At 41.1% G+C, this 24,157-nt stretch overlaps 1 long non-coding RNA gene across 1 annotated transcript in view; it reads right to left on the minus strand.

Moving 5' to 3' along the window:
• LOC132215151 (uncharacterized) overlaps positions 1-24,157 on the minus strand; it is a 136,527-nt gene that overhangs the window by 109,560 nt on the left and 2,810 nt on the right. The window contains exon 2 of the long non-coding RNA XR_009448459.1: positions 18,537-18,637. This is a non-coding gene — a long non-coding RNA (uncharacterized LOC132215151). The remainder of the gene's footprint in view (positions 1-18,536; positions 18,638-24,157) is intronic.

A 24,157-nucleotide genomic window follows, 5' to 3' on the forward strand; every position in this document is an offset into this window, starting at 1 on the left:
TGAAAATGTAAGCTAAACACAAGAAAGCATGAAGTTCTAGAACAGGCAAAACTAACGTACAGCAATAGAAACCAGAACCATGGTTGTTTCTGAAGGATGTATGGACTAGAGGGGCACATGGGATCTTTCTGGGTTTCGGAAATGTTCTATGTCTTGATAGAAGTATAGGTTACACAGGTGTACGCATTTGTCAAAATTGAATGAACTGTGTACCTAAGTTCTGTGATTCACTTTACATAAATTATATCTCAGTAAAATACATTTTTAGAAAACAGAGATGCATTGGGGATCTGTAAGATAATTCGGACTTTCTTACTATATATTTAGGAAAGTATTAGTAAAAGCACTGGAAGAGATCGAAAGTGTGGCTCCTTTAAATCAAAGGCATTATACTTGAATGAGTATTTGTAGACACAGAAAGGATAACACCTCTAGTAGAAATATGACTGTATTTGTATACAGTTATTTAGCATTTACCTACATTTTCATTTGATTTCATGGCATCTTCATGAAGGAGGCAGTATGCCTCTCCCTCTACCCCCTACCCCCCAACCCCCGCAATGTACAGATGAGAAAACTGAGGTTCCGAAAAGTTAAGGGTTCTAACCAAGGTTACAGAATCCATTTGTGGCAGAGGTAGGACCAGAGCAATGATGAGGTCTCCAAAGAGATCTGTGAGTTACCTCACAGCAGAAAGACTTCAGGGTATGAATCATCTTCATTTTATATCCAAATCATTATAGGACTTAAATGAGATCTTCCAGGGAGCCATGCTTCATAAATCCACAGACTCTAAATTAGTATTCCATAGGCAATCCTAATTCAGGGTCGTTCTTGCTAAAAGTCCATAGGTGAGGACTCTCCACCTAGTCAATATCATCAGTTTATTTACCAAGAGGCCAATTATCAGCATGTTTATAAGGAGATCATATTGGATCACTTGCTTTCTCTGTCTTCCAGGGTGTCCTCCTGGTAACAAGAAAGAATTGGATGACAGGATGGCTCCTTAATTTCTTTCTTCCCAGGATTGAAATCTAAGTGACACAACCATAGGCCACAATCGAACCCTGCCACCTCGTAAATCTTGGAATCTTTAACCATTAGGAGGCTTTTCATGAGGGCACCAAGGGCACAGAGCTGGTAGGACACCTCAGTAGAGCCATCCCAAGGTTTGGGTAATTGGGCCATAATGCTGGTAGGGAGTGAAGGGGAACTAGTACTACATAAGTAAAGGGTCCATTTATTGAAGGCTTCCTACCACAAGCTTACTAGTATAAGGTGGAGCTGTGGCTCACAGAGCTTGACTAACTTGCCCAAGGTCACAGAACCAATGAGTGGCAATATTTAAATGCAAAATAGTTTGAGGCCCAATTTTAACTTCAAACTGCCCTGCCCCCTCCAGCTTCTTTACATACATCTCCCTTACACACATCCTGCTTTATGGTGCTGGAGCCTGGTCCACAAATTACATTTTGGTTTTTCCAGCTGCTCATTGTTGGGCAACGCCAATCTGGGGCACTAGAGGGAGACTACAAGGCTGCTGGAGGGAGAAAGGGCATGCTTTTTCCTGTTTGTATCCTGTTCCTCTGAGCGTCACCCCAGAAATGCCTCTTCACTCCAACATTAGCAGGTTCTTCTCATAGCAGCAGTTTCTCTGATGCTTGTGAAACCAGCCTCAGAGACACCTGCACCAGGCAACCTGGGCCACCTCCTCAGAGGTCTGGGTCCCAGCCCCTAGGACCAGTCTCTGCGTCTCCAAGCTTTAATAATTCTAACCTCTTCCATTTCTTTTCCCCAAACCTAGGTGGTAGGGAAAGTTGCAGGAGGTGTTGGATGAGCTCATTTCAGGGGCACATTACATTTTAGATGCTAGGAGACACCCAGAAGGAGATGTCAGGTAGACAGTTGAATATACAAGTTCATGGAAGAGGTAGAGATTGAAGATATACATTTGGAAGTCATCAATGAATAAATAGTATTCAGAATCATAAAACTAGATGAGATCATCCAAGGAGTGATCATAAAAAAAGAATACATAAATGTTGCTCTGCTCACAGGGTTGGTAATATATGTATGTATATGTGTATATGTGTGTGTGATGAGGTTTAGCTGGATTAATACTAAAAGAGTTTTATTTGTTGAATGATTAGTATGCTGCAAATCCTGTGCTAAGAACTTCATATCCCTTAACTTATTTAATTTTCTAGTAAGTGAATTATTTTCTCCATTTCTAAGATGATGATACTGAGTAAGTTTATATTTGTCAAACATCATAGAATTAGTAAGTGATAAAACCCATGTTCTCAACCTTCATCATATATATATGTATATATATATACACACACACACACATATATCCCCCCAGCGACCAAAACGGCAGAACGATCAGAATGACTAGAACGACCGGTGGCTATGACATGCACTGTGGTGGCCAGCCAGCCTGATCTGGGCCCTGATCACCCCCGCCCCCCAAGGCCAGCCCAGCCCCCAAGCCCCCAACACCCCATCAGCCCCCAACACCCCAATTGGGGGCAGGGGCGGCAGGCCAACTGTCCATGGCCCCTCCTCCCCACCAGCCCAGCCCGATGGGTCCCATCGGGCAGGCCAGCCGGACCCCACCTGTGCACGAATTCATGCGCTGGGCCTCTAGACTAATATAAAAATTGAATGCCTGTTGGTCATTCTAATACATAATAAGCACTTAATGAAATGCCCCCCCAACACACACCCACACGTACACTACATAGCAGCTTATGCCTAGGATAGTAACATGTTTGACCACAACTTTGAGATTATCAGTTTCCAATGGACATGTTAATAATCATAATGACTCTTCTACCCAACTAGTAGAGCCATTATGAGGGCCAAATGAGGGGATGTCTAAAGAAGTAGATCATACTTGTTAGAGAGCATTATCACTATCACTTCAAACTGAGCCTGTTTTGTGAATATGATAGAATCAGATCAAATGAGTTCTGCTCATGAAATGTACACTCCAGCTGCACAGAAGTATTGCACTTTAGAGAAATGCTATTCTTTGTGTGAGATATTTGACTTTGACTTAGGACTAATATTTCAATAACTGGCTTCCCAGAAATTGGGACATAAACAGAAATACATGCAGAAATAAAGATAGAAAATTTCCAAAATGGGAAGAATTTTTTTAAATCAAAGTTTTGAATTGTGTGGGGATTTTTCAGTTACCATTATTAGGATATCTCAACATCCAATTGCCTTTTAAGCTCATGAACTACTATAAGAGCATTTTAGTTGGATAAGAAGTATTTGCCTCCCTGATTCTTGATTTTAATGTAAGAAAATGTTTCCATACACACTATTCATTCCCATAGTTGGAGGGAATTTGACCCAATATCTAAAATGCTATGTTTATAAGGAGTAAGTAAACAGAGAGACAAAGTTGGGGGTTTGAAGTCAGAATACCAGCATTAAGTTCTGACACACAGGCTAAACCTTTACATGGCAAGTTTTTCAAATGCTAAGCCTAAGCTATTTTTTACTGCTCTTCATAATATCTGCCCACAGACATGGTCAGGTGTACGACTCAGGCAGGAAACTTCTCTGGCCTTGAGTTCCGTCACTGACCACCAATCAGCAGAGTTTCCTTAGGAACTTTTCACTCAAAACAACATGGGATGGCAAATTGGCTAAACATCCATTGACCGCTAATATATGCTTATCTTTGTACCCTACGCACTAAAGAGATAAACTAAATAAAGTTGTGACCTTTACTCTCTAGCAGCCACAATCTATAATCAAAACCACACATAGATGACAATAAATTTAAAGTTATAAGCAAAATTTGAATAAAAATAAACAATAAGAGAATGACCATGATTTCCAGTGTGTGAAGAAACTCAAAATGAGGAAAATGTATAATAGAATCATCACAGAAGAGCTCATCTCATGGAGGTTGATTGGAGGTAGCTGTATCCATTTGTACCATTTTATTTCCTACCAGAGAAGTTAGTAGTTTCTGTAGCCACAGACAGTGGATGACCTTTGATAGACATTTCACTGATTTGTGACTCAGTTTCCTCATCTATCAGACAAAATCGTGCCCCTTGTTTATTATATAACTAGAGGCCCGGTGCACAAAAATTTGTGCACTCGGGGGGGGGAGGGGGGGTCCCTCAGCCTGGCCTGTGCCCTCTCGCAGTCTAGGACCCCTCGGGAGATAACGACCTGCTGGCTTAGGCCTGCTCCCGGGTGGCAGAGGGCAGGCCCAATCCCTAGGTGCAGCCCCTGGTCGGGCTCAGAGCAGGGCTGATTGGGGAGTTGGGGCGCCGCCCCCTGTCACACTCAAGGCAGGGTCGATGGGGAGGTTGTGGAGCAACCCCCTGTCACACACAGAGCAGGGCCCATCAGGGGGGTTGGGGCTCTGTACCCTGTCACGCACAGAGCAGGGCCCATCAGGGGGTTGGGGTGCTGCCCTCTATCACCCACAGAGCAGGGCCGATCAGGGGGTTGGGGCGCCGCCACTCTCACACTCAGGGCAGGGCTGATGGGGAGGTTATGGCTCTACCCCGTCACACACAGAGCAGGGCCCGTGGGGGGGGGGGAGCTCCCCCCTATCAGGCACAGAGCAGGGTGGATAGGGAGGTTGTGGCCCCGCCCCCTGTCACACACAGAGCCGCAGGGCGATCAGGGGGTTTGGGTGCTGCCCCCTGTCATGCTGATTTCAGTGCCGGGAGGCCTCACGGCTCCGCTGATCCCGGTGCTGGGAGGCATATTACCCTTTTACTATATAGGGTAGAGGCCTGGTGCACGGGTGGGGCTGGCTGGTTTGCCCTAAAGGGTGTCCTGGATCAGGGTGGGGGTCCCCACTGGGGTGCCTGGCCAGTCTGGGTGAGGAGCTGAGGGCTGTTTTCAGGCTGGGGGTGACTGAACTCCCAAACGCTCCTTTTTTCCTTTTTTTTTTTTTTTTATTCTGGGCCAGCTTTAGCTTGAGGCTTGGCTCCAGCTCTTAGGCCTCCGCTGCTGAAAGTAGGTTTCTGGCCTTTGCTTACAATGTTGCCAATCTGCTGGCTGAAGTCGGGCGGTATTTGTTACAATGTTTCTTAAACTGCCCGCTCAGAGGCCTGCAGCCGCAGGCGGGGAACGTTGGTTTCCTCCGTCACTGGGGCAACCAAGCCTCATGTTAGTTTCAAGCTGCCTGGCTGCCGGCGGCCATCTTGGCTGACAGTTAATTTGCATATCTCGCTGATTAGCCAATGAAAAGGGTATCGGTCGTACGCCAATTACCATGTTTCTCTTTTATTAGATAGGAGGATTCACAGGGTGATAGGAAACACTGAGAAATATCCCATTCTATTACTACAGCTATATTTGAGATTAAATGCAAGTAAATTAAAGCATGTCACAGACACTTATATTTATGATAATTAAAAGATGACACAATGAGCTAATTTATCTCTACAGCCTAAATTTAAGGTAGGCAAAAATAAAAATCTTATGACAAAGTAGATTCACACAGAATTGTGAATGAAGCTTAAGGGTTTTTAAACATTTCGGTCAGCATTTTTTATGTACCAGGGATGGGAGGTTGAGAAATAAATCAGTAAAGTGTTTCTAGCAAGCAAATAAGGCCCCCGCCCCTTTTTATTGAAAATTATGTGGGGTTTTTTTTTAAATGGGGTCAGAATTAACTTTGTTGCCGCCAGGAGCCTCTGAACCTCTTATTTTTCCCTGTGTTAACTGAACAGCAGAAATTTCCTTGGTCAACTCCTAAGTGAAAGTAGAAGGAATTCTTCTATCAAATTCAGTTCATGAGTAAGGGGCTGGTGATATGTGTCAAATAAATGAATCAGTAAATGAAAAAATCAATCAACGGTTAAAAATCGACATTTATGTGTTGAAAATGAGCCTGCTCTTTTGGGAAGGAGTTATCTGCAATTATCACTGTATTTTTCAAGTATGTTTCTGTTCCAAAATTAAAGTTATTAAACAGGATTCTAGCAATTCACTTTGAAATAGTTACCCGAGGGACAAGACATCAAATAGGACTTGGGATATAAGTAAACTCAAGACCTATCAGTGTTCTCAGTTCTACTCCTACGCAGAGAACTATAGAAATTCCTGACAAGAAACAGGAATTGCCCAGCTGGTGTGGCTCAGTGGCTGAGCATAGACTTATGAACCAGGAGGTCATGGTTCAATTCCTGGTCAGGGCATATGCCCAGGTTGCAGGCTTGATCCCCAGTGTGGGGAATGTAGGAGGCAGCCAATCAATGATTCTATCTCATCATTGATGTTTATATATCTCTCCCCCTCTCCCTTCCCCTTCAAAATCAATTTTTAAAAAATGAAAGAAAGAAAGAGGAATTTACTATAAGGTTTAATAAGTAGCTCCAGCTCAAATAGAACGACACAAGGAAGTCTGTGCTGGAGGCAGCTAAGAACCAACAGGAATCGGATAAGGTCCTTGGGACAGGGGAGTCACCATTAAAGTCCCCTCAAGTGATTAGGCTCACACCCACAGGTTCAGACAGGCTGGATAGATGGAAAGAAATGGACAGAGGTGAGGACAGGACTTTCAAGAATCACCTCCACTTGTAGCCCAAGGAAGAATAAAGGAGACACTACAATGCCCAACTGAAGCTCAAGGCAGCTCTGAGTAGGGGGGAATGGACAGTCCTGTTACAACAGAACACAGAGGAACAGTGGAACTTCAAGCAGGAAATTTAGGGCAGGCCAGGGCCAAAGAATTCAGCTCCAACATCTAAATCCAAGGTAGGTTCCTACTAAAAGTTTGTTAGGGGGATTAAAAAATATATATCCCATAGGCCAGACACAGTGGTAGCCCAGTGGATCTACTCCAATACCCCAAAGTTTACTTGATAGCTCCTCTAGGGGCCCTCAAATAAACTTCAAACTCTATATATCAGAAACAAAACCTTGTGATTGGTTCCTGAAAACCAGGTCTTTCACCTTTTATTGCTCCCTAATTCAGCAAATGGCATGCCCATTCTTCTTGTTTTTTAGCTCAGAAAGCTAGGTCTCATCCTGCTCCTCTTTTCCCCACCTTCCATATCCAATTCTTCTCAAATCTGACCATTTCTCTCCATCTCCATCACGATGCTAGTTCAAGCCTCTATCATTGTGTGGATTTAGAAGTAGCCTCTTAAGGAATATCCCTTGAACCACTTTTGTTTGCCGTAGACCAATTCCAGCATGTCATAATTTCAAGAGTTTCATCAAAAAGTTGATGAAACTTGGGGACTCAACAGGGTTGAGTCACACATGTAGTCACCTGCATCTGGGAATGGCTAAAGGCATTTCCCCAAACCTGAATAGGATACATTAAATTGATTGTGGCTGTCAGACAGCTAAAAGGCATCTTAATCTACATGTTATTGCCTCCTACTGGCCAAACACCTATACAGCCGTAGGCTAATTCCCCATTCTGACAATGGACTCAGTACCAAACCCTGACCCTTTGAAGTGTATATCTCTGCCTTGCCTCAGGACAAGTTGTGTTAATAAAAAGCATGGGGTCCTGGGGACAAGGAGAGAACCTAAGACCTTAGGCCAGTGATGGTGAACCTTTTGAGCTCAGCATGTCAGCATTTTGAAAAACCCTAACTTAACTCTGGTGCCGTGTCACATATAGAAATTTTTTGATATTTGCAACCATAGTAAAACAAAGATTTATATTTCTGATATTTATTTTATATATTTAAATGCCATTAACAAAGAAAAATCAACCAAAAAAATGAGTTCGCGTGTCACCTCTGACACACGTGTTATAGGTTCGCCATCACTGCCTTAGACTTAAGATCTTAGAACTTAGCTCCTTTAGCTAAGCTCCTCTGACCCCCAATGCCTTTCAAAGTTATATTTTGTCTCGGGACTCTTTATTAGTCCCCGGATTCCTATGTCATCTACGCACGCCCTTCTCCAGGTTCCTGAACCTTTCTTGATGCTGGGACAAGAACCCCGGCATTGGTTCCCTATGATCCGTTCTCTACCTACAGCCGGATTGGGCATCTTTCCAAAATGCAAATCTGATGATGTCATACCACTGGTCAAAACCCTTCAAAGACTTCTCACTGCTTTGGGAACAAAGGAGGGAACTCCTTAACACAGTCCACAAAGCCTAGAACACTCTGGCTCCTGCCCACCTCTCTAGCCTCTTCCAGCTCCACATTGTCCAGCAGCAATCTGTTCTGGCCTTTCGATTTTTCTTTCAAGCCCTTTGCACTAACTAAATCTCATCTTGCCAAAAGGCCTTTTCATCTAGGACAGGGGTCCTCAAACTTTTTAAACAGGGGGCCAGTTCACTGTCCCTCAGACCGTTGGAGGGCCAGATTATAGTTTTAAAAAAAACTATGAACAAATTCCTATGCACACTGCACATATCTTATTTTGAAGTAAAAAAACAAAACAGGAACAAATATATTTAAAATGAAGTACAAGTAAAGTTAAATCAACAAACTTACCAGTATTTCAATGGGAACTATGGGCCTTCTTTTGGCTAATGAGATGGTCAATATCTGGTTCCATATTTGTCACTGCTAGTCGTAACAAGTGATGCAAGCATGCATCAGTTAGTCTAGATCTGGTTGGAGATTTCAGATGTTTCATTCTGGAAAAAGGCTTTCCTAACTTCAAAAAAAAAAATCCTAACTTGTTCTTACCTTGGTCCTCAGGCAGCAGCAGGCTCTGCACAGGCAAGCTTGTGACTCGTCTGATCACACCGGAGACTGAGAGGAGGAGTGGAGAGACAGAGAGAAGGAGGGGAGTCGGAGAGTGCAGCGCACATTCCACACATGCGCACTGTGGGCCCTGGACGAGTCGGCTGCTAAGCAACAGGCAGCAGCACACACGGCAGGCCGGTTAAATGTTTTCGGCGGGCCCCATGTGGCCCGCCGGCAGTAGTTTGAGGACCCCTGATCTAGGAATTCTAATTCATCCTTTCAGACTTTAGTTCAAACTTCTCCCCAGGAAAGCCTTTCCTGACCTCCCTGGCCAGGTTGAGTCTCCCTTTTCTGGGTTCTTCTTATGCTGGGATCTCCCCCACCGAGCTCTTCTCATGGTTACAATTTTACATTAATTCACACAAACTGTTTTTATTACTATTAGTATTCTCCCTAGATTCTCTAAGTTCCATGAGTACAAGGTAAGGGTCTATTTTTTTTTTCTTGCCACTGGACCTCAACCTCTAAGAAAATAGCAAACAATCCAAGCATTGTTGAAAGCTAAATGAATGAATGGCACAGAGGTGGGAGCCAGAAAGATTCAGGGACCATCTCTGTATCTGTCTTTCTGTTTCTGGTCTCCTTTATGTGTGACCAGGAATAACTGTACATTTTGTCACAAAGTGTTCCCCTAGCCCAGCAACTCCTTGGGGAATGTCCTAAGATTTGACTGGTGCAAGGTGAGGTCCCTGGTTATAATTCCATCAAAAGACAAGGCTTAGGGCACCATCAATCCAGAATCTTTAGACCTCGTTGATGAAATAAGGATTTTTTTTCCATTAATGTAAGAGCAATTTTAATGCCAGGTCAGTTTTAAATGTGTCAAATATAAAAATTGTGAAATCTAGGACAATGGGAAAAATAATCTCATAATAATGTTTATTACTGTAGGCTAGAATTGAAAGAGAAAAGATATTTTAAAAGACCTTTTAATAATATAATCTAGAAGAATCATTGTTAGAAAAAGAATCTTTAATCAAATGTAATGTCTACATGTATTTCCTGATGGAGAAGAAACCCTCTTTCAAAGGTTTCCACATTAGCAACTGATAAAAGATAGAACAAGTGAAGAATGTGAAGAATCATATGTTCTGGTTGCTTTAATTCACTCTAATCATGTGTTTCAGACCAAGACCCTCTATTTTTCTATCAAAGTTATCATATTTAATATATTATTTTCGAATAATCCACAATAAATATTTATAATATGCTTTCATACTACTTTGGTTCTAAAGCCAATGTTTGTTGAATGAAATCTGCTCTTACATATTTTTGGAAATTTCAGAAGATTTTCTTTTAAAACATTAAACCAATTGAAAATTAAATAAACATGCTTTTATATGCAAAACACATACATACAAATACACATATCCTCACAGTTTTAATATTTCACTAATAAGACTAACATAACTCATTCATTGAGTGCTTCTGTGTGCCAGCCCTGTGGTGAGTACTTCATAAATATTATCTCCTACCACCCACTTTGTGAAGCAGATTATATATTTCTGTTCCCATTTATCATGCTTTTTATAATTCTGATAAACTACTGAAGCTTAGAAGCGTTAAACAAATTGCTCAAGGTCGTATCCATTAAGAGTAATAACCTTGGTTAAATAAAACATTAGTCTGAAATGGAACAATTAATACATGAACAAACTAAATTGTTCATTGTTGATTGATTTTAGAAGAGTTGCTGAGGGTTTGGCTTCCCCATGTCCACATATTCAAGGTGACCTAAAGTACTGGCAGAAGGAAATAACTACAGAACAAACAAGATGCTGATTAGTACATCATCCTTTCCATCCCAAATAAAGAGTTCCATTTCTCTCACTCATATAATTATAATTCAAATAACCCTGTAGGAAATATCAATTAATAGTTTGCTGGGAATAAATGTTGACTTAGTCTCTGATTAATGTTCTGGAAATAATGAGCTGGTTCCAGTGGAATGGTCTTTCCTGGTTGCTGAGTTTCAAGAGGCGCAATCTAAAGTTCAACGTAAAATAGACATAATCATCAGGAAATTGGGTGATGGACACCACTCTGAATGATCATTGTCATCCTGTTTGTGTTTCTATGTCTCACTGGAGTTTTAGTTTAATTCTTTGTCTTTCCTGATTTAACAAATATCCCCATTCAGGGGCAAAATTTGCCAAGTTTACCATGGAGAGATCACATGATTTCAATATTCATCAGGGATCATCTTTACCCTGCAGAACATGTGTGTCCTCATTCCAATCTACTGCTCTGTGCCAGCAAGACCCTTGACGCTGCTCTTGACACAGTCAACATCATTCTTTTCTCTAAGCGGCATATAGATGTTGCCAAAAAATAATTCTGTGGCATCCTCTCTACTAAACTGACACACATGTCAAGTTAATGTCAGAGCTAGACTGGCAATGCACTAGAATTTCAGAATAGAATCTGCATTTCTTCACTCTCATCATTAGTTAAGCAATCATATTTCTGATTTTATAATTCTTTTTTGGGAGCTGTGATATATACTTCAGAATCCCCTGAGCACTCTTGGAATATTTATCTCTTGACCTAGAAAGGGGAAAGTATAATAGTTTCCTGCTGACTTAACTCCCCAAAAAAGAACTGTTTCATAAATTGAGTTATTTAACATCTCTATATCTACTTTTATTAAGAAACATGTGACAAAATGAAAACACCAAGTTTTACCTTTGCCTAATACTTCTATAGATGTAACTCATTCTTAGCATGAGATCACAGAGGGAGCTCTGGACCAGGTGCCAGAAGATGAATTCTAAATGTTGAGCACTCTGCCATTGTCCTTTCAACTTCCTAAAGAACTCATAGACACGCTTCCTCCACAGCTGAGTTTATTCACCTCTGAAATGGGTTCATAGTAAGAAGCCTACACCAACTCATTTACAATAACTGCACAAATACTTAATGGCCCAAGCTTTCAAAAATCAAACAGACACTTAATTCAATAAAATATAAATGGTACTTGCCAGTATGGCACTGTGGTTTATTCTGCGAGATAGTAGAGTATTTTAACATTTTGTAGGAGAGTGTGATGGAAAAATAAATGGGTAACTTAGCTAAACTAGACTCATTGAGTTAAATATATTGACTGTACTTTTAAAATCCTGTATTTAATATCTTACTTTCTTCCAACATGTCTATATGGACACTTATCTATAGATAAAGGGTGTTTTCAGAGGAAGTAACAATAAAAAGCATTTAGTTGGGTCATTTTTTAATGATAACTACTAGGACTATATTTTGTCCAAATAACAGTCCATCTAATGTAAAATAAATCTAGGTAATAACAAACTTTCCACACAGCCTACAGCAACGAGTTTATTGCACAAAGTTCAGTGGCGTGGTCCCATTCATCATGCTCCACAATACTTAACAAGAGTGTACATAGTATGCTTATCACTGTAACACTAAAATGGTGTGTTTTTTAAATTCATCATTTCAATGACTGACTTGGTTTGCCATAACAAAGCACTGGGTTAAAATGCAGCAGTGAGCTTCCCTTCTGATTTAAAAGATGTATGCATCCCTGACAGTTTTGAGCAGGCTTTTTATGGCTTTGTTTACCTTGTTCTATGATAATTCATTTTTCACAAATAAGCTGAAGAGTCTTGCAACAGATAGTTTTCCTTTGAAGTAACTTTAAAAGAGGTTTTCAGATGTATATATCTTTTCTTAAGTAGCAAATGGAAAATATCTCCTAAAATGTCGCTTTCTGACATCTGGTAGAAAGCCTTGCAAAGCAGGATCCTTCTATAAGCAAATGACAAACTCTGAGCATCATAATTTACACCTCTTTTAAACACACAATGTTCCACATGCTAGAGTTGGTGGTTTCTTTTTTGTCTATTAGAAACACAATAAAGTGATTGCTTTCAAACATTGCTCTTGGACTAATGCATTTTATGCTAAAAAAAAAAAAAAGTACAAATGCATAGTTTTCATTGTGAGGTAGCTATGCTTTTTAAAATGTTATTACTAATTTCCTTTACTCAATGTAGGGTTATGAAAAAACTCTAGAGTAGAAGGTAAGAGATTTTAGGTCTGGTCTGGACCTCAGCATTAGTTTTTAGGAAATGTTAATTTTTGAGAAAATATTGAAATTCGTTGGGTCTCTGTTTTCACAACAATAAAACTGGACCAGATAGTCTTCCAATCTTCCAGGCCGACAACTCTATGAGTCTACAATTTCATAATCTAAAGGAGGCAATTTGATATAAGCAGGATGGTTTGAGCCCAAAAGGGATATTAGTTAATTCTGGTACTAACTACCAACAGGAGTAGCTTGATATGGTAAGGGTTCAGAAAGCATAGTAAAAGGTATCTTTAGAATGCATCCTCTTCATTAAGTAAGACGTATCTTTCTTCCTCAATTTTCCCAGGGCATTACATACAATGGCGATTGAATCTGCTTCCAATGACCTACCTTTTCTCTTAGGGAATTATCTTAAATATAATAAATTTACTTTTATCATTAAAGTAAAATGATACATGCATTTTTATTACATTTTTTATCTCCTACAAATCTATGAAAAGAAGAAAAAGAAGGTCTGTACCTAGCACATGATATGTAAGCTAAAATAGCTTCTAAGCACATCCAGGAGTCACATACATTTTTAATATTTATCCACAGGTATGCAGGTATGTATATTATTCATGGGGAAACAGGCAAAGGATAACATAGAACCTACTTAAGAATACACTAGAGGCCCGGTGCAGGAATTCATGCATGGGAGGGGTTCAACCAGCCCGCCCCAATAGGGGCTGATAGGGCCAGGCCACCGGGGTGAGGAGCTGTGGGCAGTTGGCGGGCCGGCCCTGCCCCTGATTGGGGTAGTGGGGGCTGATCAGGGGCTGGGCCAGCTGGGGGGAGGGGCCGCAGGTGGTTAGCCTTCCCCACCCCCTGGTTGAACTCCCGGTCGAAGGGACAATTTGTATATTAGCCTTTTATTATATAGTATAGTACCTCTGAGCAAGTCAAAGATAAAAATCCCTACACTACCATCCCAGAAAAAGCCATTATGATTAGCTCACCACTACTATTTCTCCCTGTCCCTGAAATTTCATAATTGGTATATTTATAAATTATATTTATAAACATCTTTATAGCACTGACAAAAATTTTTACTAGAACTACTAACAGCATCAAAAATCATAAGCAGCCCTGGCCAGGTAGCTCAGTTGGTTACAGTGTCATCCTGATATGCCAAAGTTTCAGGCTCAATTCCCTCATCAGGGCACATACCAGAACCAACCAGTAAACACATAAATAAGTGGAATAACAAATCTCTCTCTCTCTCTCTCTCTCCCCCCTCCCTCTCTCTAAAATTTATTTTAAAAATCATAAGCAAAAATCACAAACACTGACAATATTATGAGTACAAAATAAAACAAAAGAGTAATATCTTTAATATACATATTTCTGGACCAAACTAATATGAAATGAAGTTAGGACCCTTATAGATAAGTCATGAACAAATGAGCAGAGTACATCAACTGACTATTCAAAATTGAGAAAAACAAATTTAATAAAACTATTTTAAAAGTTCAAACTCATTAATAATAAAAAATACAAATTGACACTGTAAGATAAAGAAATATCTTCTTTAACATGTCAAAGGAAAAAACGGTTTATAAAGGGCTAATATGATAAGACTAGAGGCCCGATGCACAAAGATTTGTGCAAGAATGGGCCTTCCTTTCCCTGGCTGCCGGCACTGCCTTCGCTCCGGCCGGAACCTCCTTTCCACCTTCACTCCATCCTGGAGTGAAGAGTCCTGGAGCGGCTAGGGCTGTGCAGAGTGCCTGCATCATCGCCATAGCAATGACGCAAGTGTCCCGCCCCTCCCCCGGCCACTTGGTGCCTGTGTTTGCAAATTAACCCGCCATCTTTGTTGGGTTAATTTGCATACTCACTCCTGATTAGCTGGTGGGCACTGCAAAGGTATGGTCAATTTGCATCTTTCTCTTTTATTAGTGTAGATAGCTATACCATTAAAGGAAGAATTTACATTCTAGAATTTGCAAAATTCTAGAAAGCAATTTAGGAATATAATATATATTCAGGGCCTTAAAGAAGTTCCATACTGTTGAGCCCAGTAATTCCCCTCCAGGAATGCACCAAAAGAAATAATCCAAAATGCATATGTATATGCAAAAACAAAGCAAAACTCTTTTTACTGCAAATATTATTTACACAGAATAAATGAGAGCCCTGGCTGGTATTGCTCAGTAGATTGGGTATCGCGCCATGCATCTAAAGGTTGCAGGTTTGATTCGGGTCAGGGCACATGCCCGGGTTGTGGGCTCTATCCCTGGTGGGAGACATGCAGGAGGCAGCCAAGTGATGTTTCAATCTCACATAGATGTTTTTCTCTCTTTTTCCCTTTCCCTTCTTCTCTCTTTTAAAAATCAATAAAAAGTTATTTTTTAAAAAGAGAGAACAACCTGAATGTTAAAAATAAATAGTTAAATAAATTATGGCACATCCATAGCATAGAAAGTTAAATAGCCCCTACTATTATTCATGAAATATTTTCAGTGACATATGAAAAGGTTGGTAAAATAGAGAGGGGAGCAAGTTACAAAGTTGTATACACAGTGAGACCTCAAGTATATTATTATTTGATAAATCATAGATATAAACATAAAACCATAAAGCCTTTCACAGAAAACATAGGAGATTGTTTTTAAAACCTCAGAATGGATAAAGATTTCTTAGGCAGAATGTAGAGAGTGATAATCATAGAAGAAAACTAGATTTAATCAAAATATAAAACTTGTGCTCATCAAAAGACAACATTAAGAAAAAGAACAGTTGGTGTGGCTCAGTTGGTTGAGCGTCATCCAATTGGTCGCTGATTTGATTCACAGTCAGGGCACAAACTCAGGTTATGGGTTCAATCCCATTTGGGGCAGGTATGAGAGGCAACTGATGTTTTTCTCTTTTCCCCCTCTCCCTTCCTTTCTCTCTTAAAAAAAAGAAAATTAATAACAGTTGTACAAATTTACATTCCCACCAAAGATTTCCCTTTTCTCTACACTGTCACCAACCCCTATTATCTTTTTTCTTTTTAATCCTACCAGACCTGAGGCCCTGAACCTAACTGTCCCCTATACCTGGGCTCCTGAGCATTAAAGAGAAAAAACCAACACGATATAGAAAAATTTAGTTACATGCAAACAAGTGGTTAGAATAAGATGGAACTTGGAGATATTGTAGAAAATAGGTCTAGGCAAAGTACCGAAAATTAGGTACAGCGGTATAGCGGCAGATTCGGAAATTACTGAAAAATCGGTACAGCAGTCTGGTAGGGTTAATATTAAAGAGCCATTCTAAAAGGTGTGAGGTGATATCTCATTGTGGTTTTGATATGTATTTCCCTAGTAATTAGTGATATTGAATACCTTTTCATGTACCTGTTGGCCATTTGTAGGTCTTCTTTGGGAAAATGTCTATTCAAGTTCTGTGCCCATTTTTAATTGGTTATTTGTGTGTGTGTTTTTGCTATTGAGTTATATAAGTTTCTTATGTATTTTGGATATTAAGCCCTTATTTGATATAAGCTTTGAAAATATTTTCTCCCAGTCTTTTTCATTTTGTTGATTATTTTGTTGGTTGTTTGTTGGTTGTTTTTGCTAGACTGAAGCTTTTTAACTTGATATAATCCCACTTGTTTATTTTTACTTTTGTTGCTTATGCTTTTGCTGTCATATCCAAAAAAATCGCTGCCAAACCAATGTCAAAGAGCTTTTTCTTTTGTTGTTGTTGTTGTTATTTGTGTTTTTTGTTAATCCTTACCCGAGGATATTTTTCCATTGATTTTTAGGGAGAGTGGAAGAGAGAGGGAAAGACAGAGAGAAACATCAATGTGAGAGAAACACATCGATTGGTTGCCTCCGACCAGGTCCATGGCCGGAGGAGCCTGCAACCAAGGTATGTGCCCTTGACCAAGATCGAACCCGGGACCCTTTGGTTCCCAGCCCGACGCTCTATCCACTGAACCAAACTGGCTAGGGGTTCCTATTTTCTTCGAGTCTTGTTTTTTTCTAGCTAAAGGTCTGTTGATTTTATTTTATATATATAAAAAAAAACACCTTAGTTTTGTTGATCTTTTCTATTATTTTTCTATTCTCCATTTCATTTATTTCTGTTCTACTATTTATTTCCTTCTGTAGATATCCTCTTTTTAAAAAAAAAAAAATAAAGTTTTGTTTTTTTTATTTCAGAGAGGAAGGGAGAGGGAGAGAGAGATAAGAACATCAATGATGAGAGAGAATCATTGATTGCTGCCTCCTGCACACCCCCCACTAGGGATCAACCCCACAACCTGGGCATGTGCCCTGACCAGTAATCAAACCATGACCTCCTGGTTCATATGATACTCAACCACTGAGCCACACCAGCCAGGCTATAGATAGTCTCTTCATGGTGTCTAGCAGGTCACCATGAGCAGAAGTAATATCTAAGATTTCACAGCCCAAGGATGGATGCATTCCTAAATAATTTGAGTGAATATGCTAAATGCATGGTTCCATAGAATACATACTATAATGGAGTTTAAACTGGTTTTATTCTGCACTTAGCATAAGTAGTATTCTGTGTGCTGAACTGAAACAATAACCATCTTGCCTAACATTGTTTCTTGAGAAAATATGCTTCAAATCTAAATATCAGATTACTAATTTAGTTACTGGAACACAACTCACTTATGGATTGAGGCTATAATTTGTATATAAAAACTATTGGTGTTATAATAAAAATTAGTAAAATTTTATAACCATGAATACATTTTATCTAAAATAAAAACTCTTCTATGTTTTAAACTCTGGAAGTTAAAACCTGCCATTTATCCATATATCATTTGTGAAGAGACGTAGGTTTGTTTTCTTCCTTAACTACAGATCTCAGCTAATTTTCTCCTAGGTGTTTGACTTAAGTCAGAAAAGCACATCCTTTCTCAAATGTATACAGTAGTGAAGAAGATTTCATTTCTCCTCCGTGGGAGAAGATTCAATCTGGCTCCTTGCCCGCTTCCTACCATGTGGGTAAGAAGTGACAGTCACTAATGACACCCTGAAGTGAACACTGGTACCAGACTTGGAATGGGTGGTTCCACGGAAGAAATTAAGGTCATAGTCAAGAGAAGAGCTCTGAACTTGAGAAACAAAAGGACATTCCTCAGCAAGCAAGAAATAAATGGCTTCTTGCAACCCAGAAGCTGCCTCTGCCCCAGAAAATTAAGGCTGCCTTATTTGTTAAACAAGTGTCCAAAATATGCAGTATGCTTTAGGACCACAAGTAAATATATATGCTATCACTTTCTTACCAAAACTCATTGCAGCTCTTTTTAAAGCATGGCTTTCTAAATATATATACACTAGAGATCCGATGCATGAAGATTTGTGCAAGAATAGGCCTTCCTTCCCCTGGCTGCTGGCACTGCCTTCGCCCCGGCCAGAGCCGCCTTTCCACCTTCACTCCAGCCTGGAGCCGCCTTTCTGCCTTCCCATGCTGCCCAGAGGCCCAGAGCAGCTGGGGCAGTGCAGAATGCCTGCGTTCCCCCCACCCCCTGGCCGCTCAGCATCTGCACGCGTACGCACTACCCACAGGCCCACCATCTTTGTCAAGTTTATTTACATACTCACTCCTGATTGGCTTGGGGCATTGTGAAGGGATGGTCAATTTACATATTTGTCTATTATTAGTATAGATTTACTTAGTCCAAGGTGAAACATACCAAGGAAACACTACCTTTAAAGAACACTTCATGAGCAATGGACACTTCATATTTAAAATATTCTTACCCAACTTCCTTCCTCACTGTATCCCTGTGTGTTTGTTGCCTTTGTTTCTTCACCTGTGTACTCGAGTGCCCTGGCTATAAACTCCTCCCCTTCACCAATTTCTGCATAAAGAAAAAAAAAAAGAAAAAGAAATTAAAAATCCAATCACAGCAGATTTTGTGAAGTTGTGCATTTACTGAAGATGTGGGATATTTTGGGGAGATACTGCATAACATTCCACCATCTCTCTAAACTCTTCCTTCTCTTTGTACCATTTTCTTTAATCTCCTCCCATTCTCCGTTCAAACTAATTCAGTACGTTCCTGTATTAGTCAGGACAGATTAGGATGCACTGTGGTACAAGACAACTCCCAAAACAGTGACTTAACATAAACATTTACATAGGAATGAGACCTACATTGATGGGCTTGGAGGGTACCTATGGAGATAATCTGAGCCTAAGCTTTACAGTTATATCTTTTATACCATGGATAGATACTCATATACTGAAAATATTATAATAGGCCAAGGAGGACCTTGCAGTTCCTTAAAAGGGGCAGTTAATTTTATTTTGGCATAATGGTTACTCAATTAGTATCTGCTTTAGAATCATGTGGGGACTTTAAAAATGCAGGTGCCTGGGCCCCGTCAAAAGATATTTTACTTCAGTAGATTTGATGTGGGGCCCAAGACTCTAAATATTCAACAAGCTCCCCAAGTACTCCTGAAAATTATCCATGTTCAAAAACTGCCCCTCTAGTTCAGGGTTCAGCAAACATAGCCCTCAAGCCAAATCTGCTCCACCATCTGTGTTTATTTGTTTGTTTGTTTTGCTTTTTTAAGAACTTGAGATATTTTTGAAATATAAAAATTGTTTTTCTTTTCCCACCCCATTTTTATAAATAAAGTTTAATTAGGATGCAGACATGCCTATTCATTTATGTATTGTTATCATGTTTTCATGCTTTAATGGCACAGGGTCGAGTAATGGGGACAGAAACTGACCATATGGCCCATAAAGAGTAAAACATTTACTACCTGGTCCTTTATTTTAAAAATGTGTAGGCGCCTGCTCTCATCTGTTTCATGACTAATTTCCAGAGTCATGTTGTTATTTGTGATGGGAACTAAGCAAAGCAATGCAGATGATCACTACTGAAAACAACACGAACTGAATTCTTTGCAGATAGTCCTCATCTTCACGAGAAAGTGAATCTTTCATATTCATGGGTGGGGAAAAGTAGATTTACAGTTTTAATACAAATTAACAATACAAAAATTAATAAATAATAAACTGTTTCATGAACTCACAACTGTAAACCTACTTCTGCCCATTCCATATATATACCATATAAATTACCAGCCAAATTAATTTTCCTGAGTTACACTGCTCCCTAGTGGTAGAAATGTTAAATCACAGATGCTTAATCAGATTAGATCAGTGGTTCTCAACCTTGGCTGCACATTAGAATCACCTGGGAATCTTTTTAAAATCCTGATTTCCGGGCCTCATCCTCCGGAAATTCTGTTTCTTTGTTACTAATGTTGTGGTCCCACCCCATAATAAAGAAACAGAACTTCCGGAGGATGAGGCCCAGAAATCAGGATTTTAAAGATTCCCAGGTGATTCTAATGTGCAGCCAAGGTTGAGAACCACTGGATTAGATGGTCCCCATTCTTAATTACGTAATTCCTGAAATCAGTCCTACTCACAGGCTTTAGGAATCAGAGTTCATTTGGTAGAATTGAAAAGCACTAAACAGCCTAGGGCCAAAGTTAATAATTTTAATGAGAATTAGAACCCCCCCCCTTCTAGAAAAATTCCTTTCCTTTTGAAGACTGTATTTCTCCATATAGCATTACCAATTAGATAATGCTCATTTATCCGTACGTGATACATTTTCTCAGAGATATTTTGGTCATTTGTGGTGCCATTCCTGTCTCTAAAATTGATTTTCTCCCTTAACTATTGATTACAAACCTCTGAGGAGCTTTAAAAAAATAATGATGGCCAGATCTCCACCCCTGTAGAATCTGATCTAATTGGTCCAAGGATAGGTTTAAGCAGCAGTATTTTTTTAAGTTCTTCAAGTGATTGTAATGTGCAGCCAAGGTTATGAATCATTGTTCTACAGCGGTGTCTCTCAAATTGTAAGGTATATTCAAATTACCTGGGGATCTTTTAAATCTGCACTTTGTAATTCAGTGGGTCCATGATGGCACCTGAGTATCTGATTCCTAATCAACTTTAAGGTGACGCCGATGCTGCTATCTGTGGACCAAATTTTGAGTAGCAAGGAATTAGGTCATTCCTAATGTTTTTATGCAATTTCAGTGGTTCTGATGTCTTAGATTACATAACTACCACCTGGGAGTTAAGTAAACATGCAAATTTGCAAGCTCCGGTCTCAGAAATTAAAATTCAGTGGATCCCAATTTTTAACATCTGTCCCAAGTGATTCTGAGATTCATAGTCTGAGAACCACTCATACACTAACTATGCAAATAAAATTTATTTTACAAATCACATTTTTTAGAAGGAGGCTGCATTATTTATTAATTTTTCAAGCTATCTTGACCAAATGTAAGGAAATTTTTTCTTTGTTCCAGCTGTGAGAAGAAATTACCCCCAAAGTCAGTGGCCTAAACCAACAATTTTATTATGTCTCATGATTTTGTGCATCAGAAATTTGGATAGGGGTTGGCTGGGTGATTCTTCTGCTCTCCCTGTAGTGTCAACTGACAACACTTAAGTTGTAAAGAGCTAGTGAATAGGCTGGTGTGAAGAGTCCAAGATGGCTTCCCTCCATGTGCCTTGGCTGGAAGGCTGGGCTCAACTGGGACTATAGCCTAGAATGCCTATACATAACCTCTCCAGGCTGGAAGCTTCCATTGGGGTTGTAGGGCTCCTTGCATGGCAGCTCAAGGCTCCCAAAGAGTCTTCAAGATACAGGAGGTGGAAGCTTCCATTTTCTCAAGGCCTGGGCTCAGAAACTGGCACAGTGTCATTTCTGCCATAGTCTACTGGTCAAAGCAGTCACAGAGCCCAAATTCAAAGGAGGACATCATAAACAGGCTGGAGTCACAGGTGTGCAACCCCTTGAAGAACCTCAAGGACACTTGCATAGGGCCCTGACCTCAAAAAGACCCTGAACTCAAGAGGGCCCCATGTGTTGTTTAAAGCTCTATTGCTGCCACCTTTAAACTCTTTATAATTTTTGAACAAAGGGCACTACATTTCATTTTCACTGGGTCCCACAAAGTACATAGCCTGTCCTCAACATAAACCTCACCTTTCAAGGAGAGATGTGTTAAACAGTCATACGCTGCCTGCCAGAGACTTGGTGACTTCATTCCTCACCATAGTTGTGTATTCAAAGTTATCCTTTCAAAATACAGACTGAGGTATGCGAGTTAAATTCAGCATAAGAAGGAAAATGAATTATGAGGTTGCAAAACAGAAAATTCTATGACGTTTTAGGATTAAGAAATATTTTGAAAACCCAACAGACTATTATACTGAGTATGGGCTAGAGCCAGTGATGGCGAACCTATGACACGTGTGTCAGAGGTGACACGTGAATTCAATTTTTGGTTGATTTTTCTTGTTAAATGGCATTTAAATATCCTATCTAATAAAAGAGAAAAATGGTAATTGGCGTACGACAATACCCTTTTCATTGGCTAATCAGGGCTATATGCAAATTAACTGCCAACTATGATTGGCAGTTAACTGCCAACTAAGATTGGCAGTTAACTGCCAACAAGATGGCGGTTAATTTGCATATGTAGGCACAATGCAGGGAGGCGAAAGGGAAAGCAGGAAGAAGCCCCCTGCCACTGACAGTGATCAGAAACCCAGGGGGGAGCTAAGAGCTGGGGGGCAGGGCAAAGGCGGCCCCAGGGCCGCCTTTGCCCTGCCCCCCAGCTATGATCAGAGAATCAGGTGCCTTTGCCGCCCTGGCCAGTGATAGCAGGAAGTAGGGGTGGAGCCAGCAATGGGAGCTGGGCACGGTCGAAGCTGGCAGTCCCGGGAGCTAGGGGTCCCTTGCCTGGGCCTAAAGCGAAGCCCACGATTGCGGGGCCACTGCAGCTGCGGGTCCCCGCTGCCCGGGCCGGACGCCTAGGCCAGAGGTGTTAGGCCTGGGCAGGGGCGGAGCCTGCAACCACGGGGAGCTGGGGGTCCCCTGCCCAGGCCTGACACCTCTGCCGGAGGCCTCAGGCCTGGTCAAGGGGCCGACCCGGTGATTGGTGATCGGAGGGTGATGAGGGTCAACTCCTCTGGCCGAGGCATCAGGCCTGGGCGGGGGGCTGAGCCGGGGATTGGGGGGATATGATGGTCCCCTTGCCCAGGCCTGAAGCCTGGGTCAGAGGCATCAGGCTTGGGCGGGGGGTGGAGCAAGCGATCAGAGGGAGATGGGGGTCCCCTGCCCAGGCATGATTCCTGGGCCAGAGGCCTCAGGCCTGGGCAGGGGCCAGAGCCAGTGATCAGGGGGAGATGGGGGTCCCCTGTCCAAGCCTGACGCCTCTGGCGGAGGCGTCAGTCCTGGGCAAGGGGCCGATCAGGCAATCGGAGGGTGATGGGGGTCTACGCCTCTGGCCGAGGCATCAGGCCTGGGCTGGGGGCAGAACCAGTGATGCGGGGAAATGAGGGTCCCCTGCCCAGGCCTGATGCTTCTGTCAGAGGCGTCAGGCCTGGGCAAGGGGCCGATCCTGCGATTGGAGGGTGATGGGGGTCAATGCCTGAGGGCTCCCAGTATGTGAGAGGGGGCAGGCTGGGCTGAGGGACACTCCCCCCCCCCCCCCCACACACACACCCAGTGCACGAATTTCATGCACCGGGCCCCTAGTATAAAATAAATATCAAAAATATAAGTCTTTGTTTTAGTACAGTTGCAAATATCAAAAAATTTCTATTATGTGACACGGCACCAGAGTTAAGTTAGGGTTTTTCAAAATGCTGACACGCCCAGCTCAAAAGGTTCACCATCCCTGGACCGTGGTCGGCAAACTGCGGTTCGCAAGCCACACGCGGCTCTTTGGCCCCTTGAGTGTGGCTCTTCCTAAGCCTTAGGAGTACCCTAATTAAGTTAATAACAATGTACCTACCTATATAGTTTAAGTTTAAAAAATTTGGCTCTCAAAAGGAATTTCAATCATTGTACTGATATTTGGCTCTGTTGACTAATGAGTTTGCCCACCACAGGACTAGCAGCCTGTATCTGATCACCTTTGGGCTCACTCACACAGTTAGGTTACTTAAGCATTAAACAATAGTTATCCAAAGTCAGCATGCATGTTGAATTTATCTATACATATTGTCCTTGAGAGAAAGATAGGCAGTAATTACTATATAGGGAAAGTATCCATGAGCTCAGCAAACCTGGATTTGTGTTTGAGGGTATCTGCAAAGTTATTTAAACATTATTATGGAAGGCAGTGACAACCCATGCTTTTTGACACCTGTTTGCGTCATCAGTCATTTGCACAACATTATGTTTTCAGCAAGAGCTCAATAAGGGTTGCAGGTGAGGAATCTAAGTAACAAATGGCATAGCAACGACCACAAAACCAAGATTGATAGAATGCAAATACAATTAATGAAGAACAAGGTCAGGAAAACAGTTTAAGTACAGTGTTTT

This window comes from Myotis daubentonii, chromosome 14 (genome assembly GCF_963259705.1).
Source record: "Myotis daubentonii chromosome 14, mMyoDau2.1, whole genome shotgun sequence".
NCBI lineage: Eukaryota > Metazoa > Chordata > Mammalia > Chiroptera > Vespertilionidae > Myotis > Myotis daubentonii.